Raw genomic sequence first — 17,153 nt, 5'->3', positions numbered from 1 at the left:
TCTCTACTCATAAATATATTTCCATATATTTATGGAAATATATTTATGTTTACCTCTCTACTCATATACTTGTTGATTTGGAAACGTTTTGATGGTTTCTACGAATTAAAAAAAAAAACATCGTATTTATCCAAACCGTATGATATAAATTGCAATACACCTTGTTTCTTTGTACTAAATTGTACCATACTTTATCGGGGCTGACCATATTGTGACAACCTTGTCAGGGTGTCAGACTCGCTCAACTCGCCCCCTCCCAAGGATGCTTGACATCAAGCAATGGTCCCCTATTGACCATTCCCTCTGTAAATAGTGCTCCCCCAATTGGCTCCTAGCCTCCGCAGGTCGCCAAGGGGTCACACAAATTATTCCCTACACCTCACGAGGGGGAATCTCTTAAGATTCTGGGTAATACAATAAAGAACCTGCCAGTAGATGAGTAATATTATCTATATGGTATAATATTAAATCCATACAAATTATATATATATATATATATATATATATATATATATATATATATATAAACAAGAAATGTACATTTATAATATGTCTAACATGCTAAAAAATCACTGTTTTGTGATATTTTCCTGTGTCTTGTTTCAAGTAAATTTTTGTGTATGGCCATGTCCTTATTATGGTACATCCTTTATCTAAATGCATGAAACCACTTCTAAAACTAGTGTAGTTAATTGTATGCAATACACTAATAGGATTTTCAAAGTTGTCTTACTTGCCATTGAATGAGATATGACTATATAACACACTGCTTACAAAGTTCAGGTTGAGAACTTGTTGAAAGCATAAGAATGAAGGTGGAACCCATAATCTAAATAGAAGCCAAGTTTTTTTAGCCCAAAATAAATATAATGCATCTCTTGAAACTACGCAAGAAATAAATTGTTAAAGAAGACATAAAAAGTATCTCCTTACCAATCTAGCGTTATCAGACTCTCTCTCTCTAGCCTCAATCGAAGAGCACGACGCCCTCTACGCATTGATGTAAAGACAAAAAAATTAATAGTTATGGAAGGCATTTCTACACACGAGGTCCTCTACGCATTGATGTAAAGACATAAATTTTAATAGTTATGGAAGACGTTTCTGTAGCAGCATTTCTCAAGTGATCAGATTCAAGAAAGTTGACTCTCATGTCTTCTGGCACTCACAAGGGTTCTTCTTCTTCAATAAGATCCACAACCATTGTGGAAAATGATCCAAAATCTCCGACGTGTGGAGATAACAACACAACCACTCAACCAACGACATTGAAAATGATGACCATGGCATACTTAGTATCATTGCAAGAGACCGTAAACAAACAAGGCGAAGACTTACAGGCACTTGCAATGGAGAATGGCACACTAAGGGTACTTGTGGTTGAGAATGAGAATCTCAAGAGGACACTTGAGATGCAAACAACACGTTTGATGCAACTTGAAGAGGAAGTCAAGGCATGTAAACCCTCTCTTGTGGATTTGAATGCTTTGAAGGAGCGCATGAGCAAAGTAGAGCATGACCATGTATTGAAAGATGAGAAATTTGACACCATGAGTCGGGATGTATGCGACATGAAAAATGTATGCACAAACAAGTTCTTCATCATGATTCCCCCTTTTATGGTTGCATGGATAGAGATCAACCATTTTGTGATTTAGAAGAGGACATTGCTTATTTCAAACGCGAAGGTGATGTTATTGTATATGCGGATATGAATGCTCGCACAAAAACATTGCAACATGATACTCAACAATTTAATATGCTATACATTTTAAGGGAGTTGGAGGAAGTTCACTTGTATGATCGTACTTCAATGGATGAGAAAGAGCTGGATCACTATGGAAAGCTACTTCTAGACAAGTGTAATAGCACAGGTATGCTCATTGCCAATGGTGTATCTTTGTGGAGTGGAACCAATGGATTTATATGTAGAAAACATAATGGGGATAGTGCGATTGACTATATGCTACTCTCCGAAGCCATCTTGTATTGCATAAAGAGTTTTATGTTTGGCCAATGAACCCCAGAATCAGACCATCGAACCTTATGTATTGACCTTGCATGTGGAGAAGCAACTAAGCATGATAATCTCAGCCAAAGGGAGGATAAATGATCAATATCTATGGATTTCAAATGGATACCAATATACATTTAAATGGTTGAGAAAAAATTATGGATGACAAAGCTTCAATATGACGCACCATTGGAAACTAAATGGGAAGCTTTCAAAAAAGTGCCGAAGAATGCTTTGCCATAAAGCACCTCCATGGTATCAACAAAGATAGATCACTCAAAAAGTGGTTTGATAAAGAATGTCAAGATGCTTGGAAGTCCTTGATAAAGCTTGTCCATGTAACTATGGACAAAGACAACTATCAAAGTCATTTGCATACATACAAGACATTGATTCAAAAGAAAAGAAGAAGATGTGAAGTAAAGCAACAACTTTTTCAAGTCCAGGAAAAGACACATGCATGTGGAAGATTTTGAAGAAACTTGAGGGAAAAACGGGTTGAGAATTTTGGTAACTTGAGTCTTGTGGATAGGTACACACATTGTAGGCAATTATATGAGCAACCAAATGCTGAAAAAATTCTATGGTTCACTCTCATGTCTGCCCTCTTTTTTTACTATTGAGGATGTATGCGGGGGGCTTGAAAAGTTGGCCACTCGCAAAGTGGAAAATCTTCAAGGTATTAAGCCGGAGATGATCAAATGGACGAGAGATTTTATCCCTGAGTGGATGTGTGATATGTTCAACTTTGCACTTTAACATGGTATGCCTTATGATTGGAGTACTAATTGGGTTAAGCCCCTTTGTATAAAGGAGGGGATGTAAAGAATGTAAACAACTACCGGACGATAATGATTGGGTATCACATGGAAAAGTTGTTTGTGTGCATAATGGAGATAAAATTGAGTAATTGGACTGAAGAGAATGACAAGCGTGTAAAAGGACAAGTGAGTTTTCGTCAATGCCATAGCACCATTGATCATCTTGTCACTCTTCGTATTCTCATGGAGGAAAGTCAGTTGAAAGGCAAGCGATTGTATTGTTGTTTTGTGGACTTTAAGAAAGCTTTTGATATGATTCCATGTAACAATTTGTGGAGAAGGATGGAAGAACTCCAAGTGCCAAGTGAGTTTATGCTTGCAGTTTCTCGAATCTATAAGAAGGTGATGTGTCGTTTGTGTATGGGAAGAGAAATTTCAGAAATTTTTGTAAGCACTATTGGGGTTAAACGAGGATGTCCGCTATCACCAGCTCTCTTTGGTCTATGCGTCGATCAATTGGAACAAATGGTACTTGACTTTATGCAAGAAAAAGGCATTGAAGAGGTCACTATTTGCAATACGGTAATCATGCTTTTGTTGTATGCGGATGATGTAGTGCTTCTAGCATACACTTTAGAAGATGCACAAAAGCTTATGGTTGCCCTTGATAACTTTTGCTTGTATAGTGGACTGATTGTGAATGAATCCAAAACAAAGGTTATGCTTGTGAAAACCAACCATAAGGAGAGACCATGCATTGTGTACAACAATGAGAAACTTGAAGTTGTTGAGAGCCTTAAGTACCTTGGCCTTGAGGTTCCATCCAATCACAAGTGGCATGAATGTGCTATGGGTCGTTTGGAAGCGGGAAAGAGAGCATATTATGCGTTTGAGAACATGTGTAATGCAGGAAACATTAAGTGTTGGGTTCTCAAGAAGTACCTTTTTGATGCATTGGTGACACCGGTTCTTCTTTATGGAGTTGAAAAGTGGGACGGGAGCATCTCAAAGTCTACTTGGAAAGAGTTTGAGAATGTCCAAAAGTGTTTTCTTACAAACTTTCTCCAAGTTAAGACACAAACACCATATATGCTCCTACTTCTTGGGTCGGGATCTCTTTCAATTGAGGTTATGGACATGGAAAGGGTTCTGCGGTACATGATAAATATGTGTCAAAACCCCTCACATCGACTTCCTAGAATTGCATGGGAAGCAAGAAAAAAAGTTCAAAAGACATATAAAAGCAAGATCTTGAGTACGGGATGGATGCAAGACATAAAGAAGTGGTTTGGGAGATGGGATACATTACACTTGCTACATGATGCTTCAATTGACTCCCAAGTGAATGAAGCTTTTCTACAAGGCCAATATATTACGGCTTGGGAGAAATCCCGTGGGTTACGCTTCATACATTACACCACCCATATTGCTCCCAACTACAAAACCATGTTCTTTGTTGAAAGAGGAAATCATACTCGCACTTACATGCTTGAGCCTATCCCCTTGTCGACGATACGCACTATCGATTTAGCTCCCATTCCCTTTGATGCGAGACATGGCGCTGGGGCAATGGAGAAGAGTCAAATCGATTGTGCACATTATGCTCACTGCAAGTTTGAGAGTCTGAGTACCACACACTTTAGAGTGCTCATCTTTTGGTCACATCCGAACTTGCTTCTCTCACATTTTCAGCCATCACTTAGACCTACACACTTTCCTCTCCCAACCATAGTGTAGGCTCTCCATTGCAACTCTCATCACCACAATTTTGGAGCATCGAGAGTCACTCATTAGCCATACACATACTACATCACATGTAACTTTAGTCCCATATGTCATATTTGACCTACGAGGACGATAATAAAATCTATTTATCTCTCTCTCTCTCTCTCTCTCTCTCTCTCCATCCCCACTAATATTGCGGCTTGAAAACTCTTTCTCTTTCTCTCTCTCTCTCTCTCACAGACACACACACACACACACACACACACACACACACACACACACACATATTACAGCCGTGTAAGATACCCCAAATAGATAATAGAAATAGTGTCTTGATCCATAGCGTTTAGCCATCGTTAGAATAAAGAATTTTAGGACTTCCTAGTGGGATTCTTGCTTTTGTAGAACTTGGTAGTAAGTAAAGAAGGACCGTAGACTTTAAAGAATCTTAGGACTTTCTATGACTCTGTGTGGGATTCTTGATTTTGTAGAACTTGGTAGTAAGTAAAGAAGGACAATAGACTCAAATTGTATTATGGGGGCTAGTCTCCTTGTTATTATCTCACATATGCACAAAGATGGAACATATTTGTACCACTATCTCTCTATTTGTTGATCTATTTATATGTTTAGATATATCTATCTGACTATTTTTCCATCTGCCTATCGCACTGTTTGTTCTTATAACTAATTATAATATCTTTCTATCCATCCACCCATTGTATCCTTTTTATCAAATGAAATATATAGCCAGCTATCCACCGAACTATCTACCTAGTTGTACATCTATCTATCTATGTATCTAGAATCTATTCTATCTTGCCATCCCTCCTCATTTGTTTAATTATATATATTTTTCTCTTCATTCTTCTATCTACTCATCCATTTAATTAATTTTTTTACCTACTTACATCAATCTTTCTACATATCTACCTCTATTATCTACATGTGTCTATATCTATCCTTATATCGCCCCAATCTATCTATCGATAATACCAATGAAAAAATAGTACTTAGAGAGAAAACATGCATGTGCACGCACACACACATTTGTATGTGCTAGCTCCTCAAAACAAACACACACACACACACACACACACACACACACACACACACACACACACACACACTTGTGTGCACGATGATAAGGTTTTATCGGAGGGGGGGGGGGATATATATTTGTGACATCGTAGGAATGGGCCCTTGTACTGGACACTCAAATCAAATTCATTAATGTATTGGGGAATTAACCCGTCTCTCTTGATCTTCCTTACTCTAAGATCTTCCCTCCCCCCTCTCTTTCACTCGAAGCAGACGTGTGGTCCGCTTCAAATCGTGGTGGTGGTGATGAACTTCTCGCTTGCCATATAAGAATGAGGGGTGATGATGAACTTTGTAGCTTGCCATATAAGAATGAGGGGTGAGCCCCTTTGGAGCTCACTTAGTCCTTTTATGGGTTACATTTCTCTCTATGTGTTTATTGTTGCTACACAAGGAATGATGACTATCAACGTGACTAAGAACAAGGGAAGGAAAGTATGAGGGGGAACCGAATTCATCACAAGTAGTCTCGCTCTCCTATTTTGATTGTACATATTAAGGTTTTTATTTGGAAAAAAACATAAGAAGTAGTACCACTTATGGGGTACTGTATGTGTATGGTTGCACCCTTTCTTTGGAGAAAACCCCTCTAGGTAAGGACAAAAAATGTTTGTTTTTTGGATTGTCCGTGATAGGCCCAGATAAACATTGGATTACTCTTGCTGATTTCCTATACACCGAACCCCATGTGGGCATTTGTAAATTGTCACCCTATGTAAAGGCATGTAGTTGGGTATGATTCCTCACTTTGTGAGGGCGTTGCATATTCGATACTACAAGGATGGCTGACCAAATGTACCATGATCTTGTACTTAATAGGCTCCCCTTGCAAAGGAATCAATGGGTATTTTTTGACTTGGACTTCTCTAGTATGTGCCCACAATCTTTTTCTCATTTGTTTTGGTAGGAATCTCTGGAGATGCCTTTGTTTCAAGAATGCAAGAGCAAAGCTAAGAGTAAATCTACTTTGAATAGGAAATCACGCAGCCCACCACGTGTGCGTTTGTGGGTAAGATAGGACATTCCTAAAAGTCCTTGTAGACAATTGAGATCCGTTTTTGAGTGCTTAGCATGTAATTTTTCACAAAATAACTGGCAAAAGAAGGGAATTATGCCGACTAGTTCTAATCTTATTGAACTATAATATGTTTTGGTATATGCCCCGTGTGGCACAAATAATGTATTCCTTTTGCTGTGATAATGGCCAAAGCTGGCTCATGAAAATAATAAAACGAATAAGCGGGTCATATTGCTCCCTTACTTTTGAAAAATGTATGCCTTTGCCAAATTTCGGATACCTTAGCTTTAGTAACATGATTCTGTAGGTCATGCCTTCTTAGACAAAAAAACAAAAGACAGGTGTTTTTTTAAACAGGGCTTTGTCCATAAAGGACATGCTCACCATTAAAATGTGTGACACAAAGAAGAGTAAACCTGGACACGAACACAAAAGTAGTTTGAAGTTGGATTAAAGAGTTTTTTTAAAAGGAACGAAAGCTTGATAAAAGGAAAATGGTGATTAAAGGAAAATGGTATATTAATGCATCTCATAAACCCAAATCAAACAATATAACTGAGGACAATGAGTGACATCGATAACATCTGAGAGTCTGTCAAGGCCTACAAGCAATTGTCTTTTTTTTGTCGATATGTGAGGATCTCTCTCCCCCTCTCTCTCTCTCTCTCTCTTTCTATATCTATATATATATATATATATATATATATATATATATATATATAGATAACACATCTTTTATTTTTTTTGCGAGAAAAAGATCCTTCTATTAGTTAATGAATCTGTACATGGGGCTATAACCACCTCTACAAGAGAGGGCTACAACAATCATGATGGGGAGACTCTCCCACTGAAAAAATAGCATATGTACAATGAGGCTAAATCAAGAGATAGGGGGGGGAAAATCCACATAGGTGGACGGTAATGCCATCGGAGTACACCCCGCACCATGGTGAAGAAGGCCCAGGACACCAGAGTCGAAGGAAAGCCTCTCTGCGCTCCCGCATGCGATCGGAGCTGCCCTGGAGTCTCTCGAGCTGTCCTCTGAGAGTATGGGATCAGCTCTAGCCAAAGATCTCGAACAATCTTTGTTGATGGTACAGGGCGAGCCTCGAAGATGCGGAAGCAGCGGACCCTCCAGATAAACTAGAGTGTTAGGTCACTGATGAGCTCCCATCACGCCTCTCTCTCACTGCACCACTCTTGTGGAGTAAGCTCTGTGGCAGGCTGAAGTGTAGGTCGCCCCCCCTGCATCACTATCATCTTGCTAGTGGAAGATAGCTCAAATTGAAGTGCCAGGCCCGTGAGAGTGGACCAAGCAGCTGTCCCCCAAGTGTACTGTCGAGCCGTGGAAAGAGTTGGCTTCAGCCGAAGAACATGAAGCCACACCTACTGTGCCAAAGGACAGTCCCAAAGACATGATGCTGACTCTCCACAAGATGGTCATAAGCTGCATATGCGGCCGAGAGACCACTATGTACAAGCCAGCTCCCAATTGCTGTAGCTCTGTGTGCGACTAGCCACAGGAACAAAGTGACTTGCCTCGGATGTCTGGATTCCCACAACCTCTCCCAAAAAGCTGTCAAGAACTCAGCTATGAGACCCTCCTTCTGCCAATGAAGTGTTGCATCAGGGCGAGCCTCTCTCTGTGCTGCCGGTATGTGACGTCCCAATTGAAGTGTATTGAAAGAAGGACGCCTGGGTGGTCTGCAGAGGAGAAAGTGTTAACCCTCACGGCTCACGGACACCCTATCACCTACGAGACAGACGCGGTATTATTTATTTGGTAGCGTCAGGTACCGGGCTTGTCGGTCCAATAGAAAAAGGGTAAGAGTGATCGCCGATGAGAGGCGTACTCTAACTAGAACCTTCAAGGGTTAGTTGGCTAAGCATGGGCGCCCAAGTGTGAATGGGCGAGCTCATATAAAAGTCACCTTAACCTAAAAAACATGCATTCTCTCATTTGTGCAATTGAAGAGTGCTCTTGCTTCATCTCCATCTTCTTCTTCTTCATCTCCTTGTGTGTGTGTGTATGTGTGTGTGTGTGTGTGTGTGTGTGTGAGAGAGAGAGAGAGAGAGAGAGAGGGAGAGAGAGATCGAGATCGAGCATTGCAATGACGGCACGGCGGCAGCAAGGCGGCAAGGCGGCAAGGCGGTAGCTCCTTCTTCTTCGCGGTGAGGAATCCTCCACGAAGGCGAGCGTAGGGTGGTGAGTGGCACACCCTTACTCTCTTGAGCTTGCTAGATTAGTCTGGTTGTGTGCTTGCAGTCATTTGTGGCTCACACACAGTGTATCGGCAAGTCCCTTTCATTGACACGTGCGACAGACGTGCACATTTTTGGCGCCGCTGCCGGGAGATGCCCTGCATTAAGCTCGAGTAGCACTCTATGCTGCTTTGTGGTGCATTATGAAATGTAGAAAAGGTAGAGAAGAAAGGTGTGTGTTGAGAAGGAGTTTGTTTTGCTGCAGTGTATTGTTTTTGTTACTGTGTTTTCTCTGATAAGGTGTTAGAATTAAGGTAATAAATCCATAATGTTAGTTCTGTGTAAAGTACAATAAGTAGATCTGTTAGCTAATGAGTTGCTGTAGTATTGTGTTAGTGTGTAACAATAGCTCTATTAGTTGGAAGTAGGTAGGTTAGGTGTATGTGTGCTCGCGCGCACAGCGCGGCTGTAGTGACCTTATAAAAAAAAAAAAAACAAAAAACAAATTTTTTTTTAAAGGTAGGACCGGGGTCGGGAACATTCGCCATACCCAATCCCAAACCAAAGCCCAAGCCCACACTCAAGCTCAGGCCTCAGTCACCCTTTAAAATTACTTATTTTTATCTCATGCTTAAGTAACTAGAGTGCTTCGTTAGCCGCAGAGTCCGAGGGTAAGAGAAAACAAGAACCTCTAGAAGACAAAAACTTGGGGGACGGAGGGGAGAGGGTGAGAGATGTATATTTTGTATTATCGTCCTGGATGGACCTGTAGGACCAAAGGTACATGTGATTTTTTATTATCATTTTGGGTGGTCAAATATGATGTATGGGACCAAAAGATACATGTGATGAACTATATGGATAAGTGACTCTCAATGCTCAAGGATTATGTGACGAGACACAGTGGAGAGCCCACGCTATGGCTGGAGCAAAATCTATGTATGTATAGGTCATGGCTGAAAATGTGAGAAGCAGTTTCAAAATTCGAAGATAAATTTTTTCCAATCTAATTCATCACAAATATGAATGTGTTCATGATGCTCAATAAAAAGTCTACCAAGTACTATAAACCATCAAGTTTGCAATTCTTGAAGTTTAGGATGAACCATGCTCTTTTTTTTTCCCCGTAAAAGCATCAGAATTTGTATTAAGAGGGAGAGATCAAAAGCCATTTGAACAAGTCAAAAAGCTGAGAGAGTATCGGTGTCTCAAACGGAAAATGCCCTAGGTGTCAATGGCAGGAAGATGACATTCCTCATCTGTTCAAAGCTTTGGGCTTTATCCCCTCTTTGGGCTTTGTTCCCTCTTGGAGTCGGTTAGTCTTAGGGAATTCCATAAATCAGCTTTTGGAGGGAGAGATGCAACATATTGTTTGATCAAGCTTACCAAAGTCCATGTATGAGAGTTCTTTTTTCTGGTTTGAACTTGCAGACAAGTTGAAGCTCGAGAAGTGTCGACTCTACAATATCAACAATCAGCACGATAGAGTCAAACAAATGATAATCGACACTAGAGTTGTAGATGCCAAGATGGTCGGACAAATTGCCAATGTTGAGAGACTTATTTCTCAAAATGACGATGTTTTTCTCAAAAACAAAACATGCAAGTTTCCGTGCACAGGGGAGTTTGCATAGTCCTCCCCAATTTTTATAATACGAGGGAACATGCCATTCCCACGGTAGCGTGCAATTCTCAGTGTGTTCATTAATTGCGTTCGCAGTGTCAAAAATGTCAAAAATCACAGACTGATAATGCTTACTCACCGCGCGATTGAATGTCTGTCCTCGATGCACCTTGCATCAACGATGCTGGGCATCTCCTGCTCTTAACCCGCTGCAAGAGATGACAATGGAGGATGAAGGAGTTAGGCTTGTGACTATTTGGGTGGAGGAACTTTAGGAAGAAGCGGGAATTTTTATATTTCAGCTTGTGTCAATTTAGAGCCTATCAAAATTCACTCGTCTCTTCATACATCCAAATCTGGTGGAAGTAAGAAGGATGGTGCTCAATTGTGAAAGGCACATTAACAGTGGGCGATCAATATCAACTGGTGTAAAGAGTTCAAACCAGATTATTTCTGCCGTTTGCACTATATGTACTCTTGTTCTTAATAGTTCCAAACTGAAGTTTGGAAAGTTGACAACATCATAGAACAAATCAATCTCATCCTTCATGTGCATAACCTGCTAACACCATAGTCCATGTTGTCAAGTAGTGTTTTGGACTCATCAAGCTTGCCACATTGCCAAGCACAAAATGTTTCTGCAATAACCCCACAATAGCCCCTAGTTGCATAGGTGATTGCATTTGAAGGAAGGCCTTTCCTTCGCATCTGCTAAAAACATCTCAATGCTTCGTTGCCACATCCATTCCGGATAGGAATCTCCTCAAGCACTCTTTGGTGCTTTCCCAAGTACAACACATTTTGCATACGTGATCATTGCTCCTACGTAGTGCCACATGCTTTCAAGATGCAAGCATAGGTGATTACATCAGGAGAAATGTGCTCGCTTTGCATCTTGAAAATAGCCAGCCAGCCAGAGCTCCCTGGTCCTGTTGGGCAATGACATGTACTTGAAGACACGACATTCCGGACATCAAGGCAGTGTTGCATGCCTTCAAGACGAAAGCGTAGGTGATTGCATTTGGAGAGGTTCCCTCACTTTGCATCTGTTGGAAATAGCCTAGGGCTCCATGGCGTCCCACAGATCAAGGAAGACCTTGAGAGAAGTGTTCAGAGTGGCGTCAGGTGTGGATGTTGGAGTGTGCATCTGGCCACCCTTCTCCCCATAAACGCGAATGTTCTTTGTGACACATAAGCTTTTCCTTGTGGATTAATTGATCTTTGCTCAAGTTCTGGCCAACTTCTCACTATGCTGACAATGCAAAACCTTTTTGGAATCAGCTGACAAATTTTGTGGAACCAATGCGCGTGAGGGGAATATAATTTCAAGATCTTGTTCGTTGCGTAAAGGGCCTCTGTGCCCAGGCTAGAATGGCCAACCCCCATCTCAGTAACTCTTAACTTAATATTCATTTTATCTATATACACACAATCAAAGAATAAGAGTCTGGTGTGTTGCTGCACAACTCCATCCACTACTGTGTACTCTCCTCTCTCACTCCTCTCCGTGCACGTGCAAGCATTGCATTCTCATCACTTGATTTGTCTACTTTGTGGATGCTTGGTATCCCCAACAACAAATTTATTGAGCATTTCCACTTGCATTAACCCAGCAGCCAGATCCTGGCTTATTCCAAGCTGCATTTTTTATTCTCATGCATTCAATATGTTCTACCTCCTCTTGCATCCCAGTAGTTGCATAAATATTAATCATTAAGACATATGGGGCCCCATAATGTCGGTCTAGTTGGACTACATGCTCAAAAGCAAACTTTTCGAGCTTGACATTTCCCATTGTCGGCAAGCACCTAGAAGGGAGACCCAAACTGGACGATGATTAGAAGATGGCATCATCGTAATTACTCTCATTGCTTTGTCAAAGAGCCTTGTACGTCCAAAAAGATCAACCATGCAAGTATAGTGTTCTTTGTTTGGTGCAATGTCATGTTTTTCCCTCATGTTATCAAAATGCATCAGACCCTCATCGACTAAACTTGAGTGGCTACATGCATAGAGCACATTGACATAAGTGATTGCATTGGGGGAAATGCCATCGTGATGCATGCATTCAAAACAGTCCAGAGCTCCGTTGGCCGCCCTTGCTGGGCATATCCTCCTATAAGTGCAATCCAAGAAACTACATTTGGGGAGAAGCCCTCCCTCCGCATTCGCTGAAAACACCCCTTAGCTACCTAGCCCTGCCCCTGTCGGGCATATCCAATCAGTGCATTCCAAGAGACTTCATTCCGGACAGAAAGCTGGTCAAGAACTTGTTGTGCTTTCAAAAGTACACCACACTTGGCATACATGTGAACCAAAGCACTGCAAGCATGAAATCTTCTTGTAACAGCCCTTGCCTAACAATCTCATCATGACTCTGCTTGCCCATGATAGCGTTTTGCATAATGCCACATGCCTTCAAAACACAAGCATAGGTGACCGCATCCAGAGAGAAGCCCTCACTTTGCATCCAATGAAAACAGCCAAGCACTTCCTGGCCCTGATCTTGTTAAGCATATCCTGCAATCAATGCATTCCAAGAGACTGCATCCCGGACATAAATCTCGTCAAGAACTTTTTGTGCTTTGGAAAGTACACTACACTTGGCATACATGTCAACCAAAGCATTACCAAGCATGACAGTTTTTTACAACAGTCCCCGACTAACAAGCTCATCATGAATTTGTTTTCCTGTGTCGACGTCTTTCAAAGTGCCACATGCCTTCAAAATGCAAGCATAGGTGACTGCATCTGGAGAGAAGCCCTCGCTTCGCATCCGCTAGAAACATCCCAATACTTCTTGGCCCTACCCCTGTTGGGCATAACCTGCAATCAATGCATTCCGAGAGACCGCATCTCGATCAGGAAGCTTGTTAAGAACTTGTTGAGCTTTCAAAAGTACACCACACTTGGCATACATGTCAACCAAAGCATTGCCAAGCATGACAATTCTATTCAACAGCCCCTGATTGACAATCTCATCTTGAATTTGTTTGCCCATATCAATGTCTTGCATAATGCCACATGCCTTCAAAATGCAAGCATAGGTGACTGCATCTGGAGAGAAACCCTCACTTCGTATACAATGGAAACAATTCAAAGCTTCCTGGCCTTGGCCTTGTTAGGCATATCCTACAATTAATGCAGTCCAAGAGATGACATCTCAATTTTGGGAAGCTCGTCCAGAACTTGTTGTGCTTTCCAAAGTACACCACAATTAGCATACATGTATATTAACGCATTGCCAAGCACGACATTCTTCTCCAACAACCTCTAACTAACAATCTCGTTATGAATTTGTTTGCCCAGATTAACGTCTTGAAAATACCGCATGCCTTCAAGGCACAAGCATAGGTGACTGCATCCGGAGAGAGGCCCTCACTTCGCAAGCGATGAAAACAGCCCAGATCTTCGTGACCCTGCCCATGTCGAGCATATCCTGCAATAAGTGCAGTCCAACCGAAGACATCTCGGACTGGAACCTGCGAACTGCTTGTGGAGAAGATCGAATTGCTGTGGCTGCAACTTGCGAAATGCTTACTTTTGGGAACCTGCGAACTGCTTGTGGAGAAGATCGAATTGCTCCTTAGAGCAACACATAATGCTTTTTTTATTTTATTCACTTGGTAGCTTTTGACGGCGTAGTTTTTTTTAGAGCTTTTCAGCGCTGGGAGGAGCGACGTGGGCTAACGACAGGCCAGGAATTTGGAATTGCACACTACGCTAACGAAGTAAAAATAGACCTTTTTGAGGACCATCGAAGCTTCGGGTAACCGAACATTGTGCTGTAAAGCACACCACGATCCCCTGAGAGATATGCTCGTTTTGAGCTATCACACGCTGTAATCCAAAAACCAATCATTAGAAAATATTAAAAAATATCAAAAAACGAGTGAAAATGAGGTGCAAAACGCCCAAAAAATCCAGCGGTTAACCTTCGAGGGTATTCGCCGACGCTTGTAGGGTGCCAAAGGCACATGCATCTATGCTCTAGTCGTGTGCTAGAGGCCGAGCAACTAGCGAGCATTTTGACTTATGCGAGTTCTCAATACCCACCTACTTTAGGTTCCGGGCCTTCGGCGGGAACCCAAGGTAGTATCGCTCAGGACCCGCATATAGCGTCTAGTGACTCTTCCTCTGACTACGACGTCATGGAGGGTCATCCAATGCCTAATCCTGATGGCTCAAGCCAGGGGGCTTAGTGCAATCTGAGCCTACAAGTAATAGCTTTACTTTTCCAAGTCTAGCTCATCTTTCCCTTGATGACACTACGACTACCATGCCTACCCCAATGATGGGCATGCCAAGAAACACGCCATGGACCTCATTTGTTAGTAAAGCACCGCTACATGGTAGTTCAATGCCTGCAACAGTACCTACAAGTGTGTACCAATCGTATACACCCATGAGTCTTCGTACTCATGTAGTTCCTACCCCTCCCATTGTTTCAACTACCTATGCTCCACAACCATTAGGGGAATTTTGAGGTCATTTTTGTGCCTTTTAGCGTGTAGAGAGAGAGTGGTCTCAACCAATGGTTGAAGAGCTTCCGTTACGGAACCTCTATTTTTGAAAACTCACAAAAAAAGCAAATATTCTATCTTTACCGCAACTTTGAGCTGGTAAATAGCAATGTAAACAAGTAAAAGTGCAAAGGCATTCAATAGCTGTCGCTTTTAGAAAGACGTACTTCTCATATTATATTGTTTTCATTTTGCACGTCGTCATCATAAAACAACGTTTGGATTCTGTCTCATGATCTTTTCCAGATTTGAACCGTTTTTTGCACATTCTGCTTATTCTTCTCTTGAACTCAGGCTAAACTTCTCTGCTCATTTCTTTTTTCACCATGGAATCTTCATCACGATCAAAACGACCAAGAACTTCCATTGAAGCCATTGTCACTTACAACACGACTGATCAAAATGGAGAATGGATTCCAATAACTATACACAAAGGAACGTGGATACTGATGCAACAGAACAAGAGAATAAAGTCTTCCACCAAAAACTCTTTCTTGGCGGGATGGAAGGGCATTGTTAAAGATTTCAGCTTTGGCGACAACAAAAAATCAATCAAAGAGGTGCTGGTGCAGCATGTGTACATGCATAAAGATCTGCATATTGACTCAGAGAGTTCTGCTTTGCCATTACATAGACCAAACTGTAAGTCTCTTAACTTAAATTCTTATTTGTAATGCATGTTGTATAAGGTTATTTGTTGTATAGATTTGTATCCTTCAAACATTATGGAATGGCAGCCAGTAGAATGTGTTATAAATATTCTGGATGTGTGTCATGGATCAATTGGTGAAGAAATATACAAGGGAAGGACTAAGGGTTCATTGGCAGAGAATGGAATATTCTTCTTTGACCATTATTATGTTCCACCTAGAAGGACTGGAGAACTTGGAGCCACAACTAAGCTAGACTTGCCTGATTTCAAAAGTGGAGAATGGTCACTCCCTAGCTCAAATACAAGTGAGGGCTACAGGTGCAAACTGTTTTGTGAGATTCAAAAGTGTTTGAAAGCAAACATAGCAAGAAAACAGAGTAGAATTTCTATATTCATGCCCATTACAGTTTTTGTAGACTTCTTCTCTAATGCTGAAGTCAGAAAATCTAGAACAATGTTTTCAGTGAAGACTTTAGACTCAGCAAATGTACTTGAATTTGTGTATGAGGGTTGGAACACCAAAATAGTGAATGGAATCACTTGTAATGTGCAAGCTGGCTCAATTGCTTGCAAATACATGATAGGGACACAAAACTTCATTATGTCATTTTATTACAGAAGATGGCACTATGTTGGTGGTCAGCTAACTCCACTTGATCAAGACATGGAGGACTTCATTGACAGCCCAATAGAAGACATTGATATATGGGTAAACAATGAGCATCTGTCAATTGTAAAGATAAGAGGCATGTGTAGCTTACATCAATTGAGATTGGACCTGCAAAATGATGAAATTGAACTGCCCACAACATTCTATTTTCAAATAAATGGTGGAAAGGTAACTGTTATCCCTAAAAGTCTCTTGTTCTCTTATTGGTTCTTTATTTAACTTGGGCTGTTTTTGTAGGTATCAAAAAGGAATGAAAAGAGGCTACAGTGCAAGGACATCTTGGATGGCATTGTACATTTGGTGCCTTGAACATCCTTTAAGGCAATTTTGTAACACATGACCTGCAAGGATCTTATTTTGTATCACATGACCTGCAAGGATCTTGTTTTGTATCACATGACCTGCAAGGATCTTATTGAAATAAAGATCTAAAAGGATCTTTATTTTGTTATTGAAATGCAACTTTTCCAAACATCAATGATTTTACTTCAATGATTTGATTTTGTAACAGAGTCTTAAAACAAGGTGATCAAAATGTATTCAATTTCAAATATTTGCAATTACATAGACAATTGGATACAAGTGGGCTATAGAATAGACAATTGGATACAAGTGGGCTATAGAATAGACAATTGGATACAAGTGGGAAGCTTGATACAAGTGGGCTACAATTAGATACAAGTGGGAAGCTTGATACAAGTGGGCTGCAAAAAGCTTGATACAAGCTTGATACAAAGGGCTATAGAATAGACAATTGGATACAAGTGGGAAGCTTGATACAAGTGGGCTACAAAAAGCTAGAATAGTTTTTTGCCACGAGTTTTCCTGTCCCTAGGGGTTGGTGCTTTTGCAGTGGGCTCTTT

Source organism: Adiantum capillus-veneris, chromosome 9 (assembly GCF_014529385.1).
Source record: "Adiantum capillus-veneris isolate H3 chromosome 9, ASM1452938v2, whole genome shotgun sequence".
NCBI lineage: Eukaryota > Viridiplantae > Streptophyta > Polypodiopsida > Polypodiales > Pteridaceae > Adiantum > Adiantum capillus-veneris.
This window is presented reverse-complemented; position numbering follows the sequence as displayed.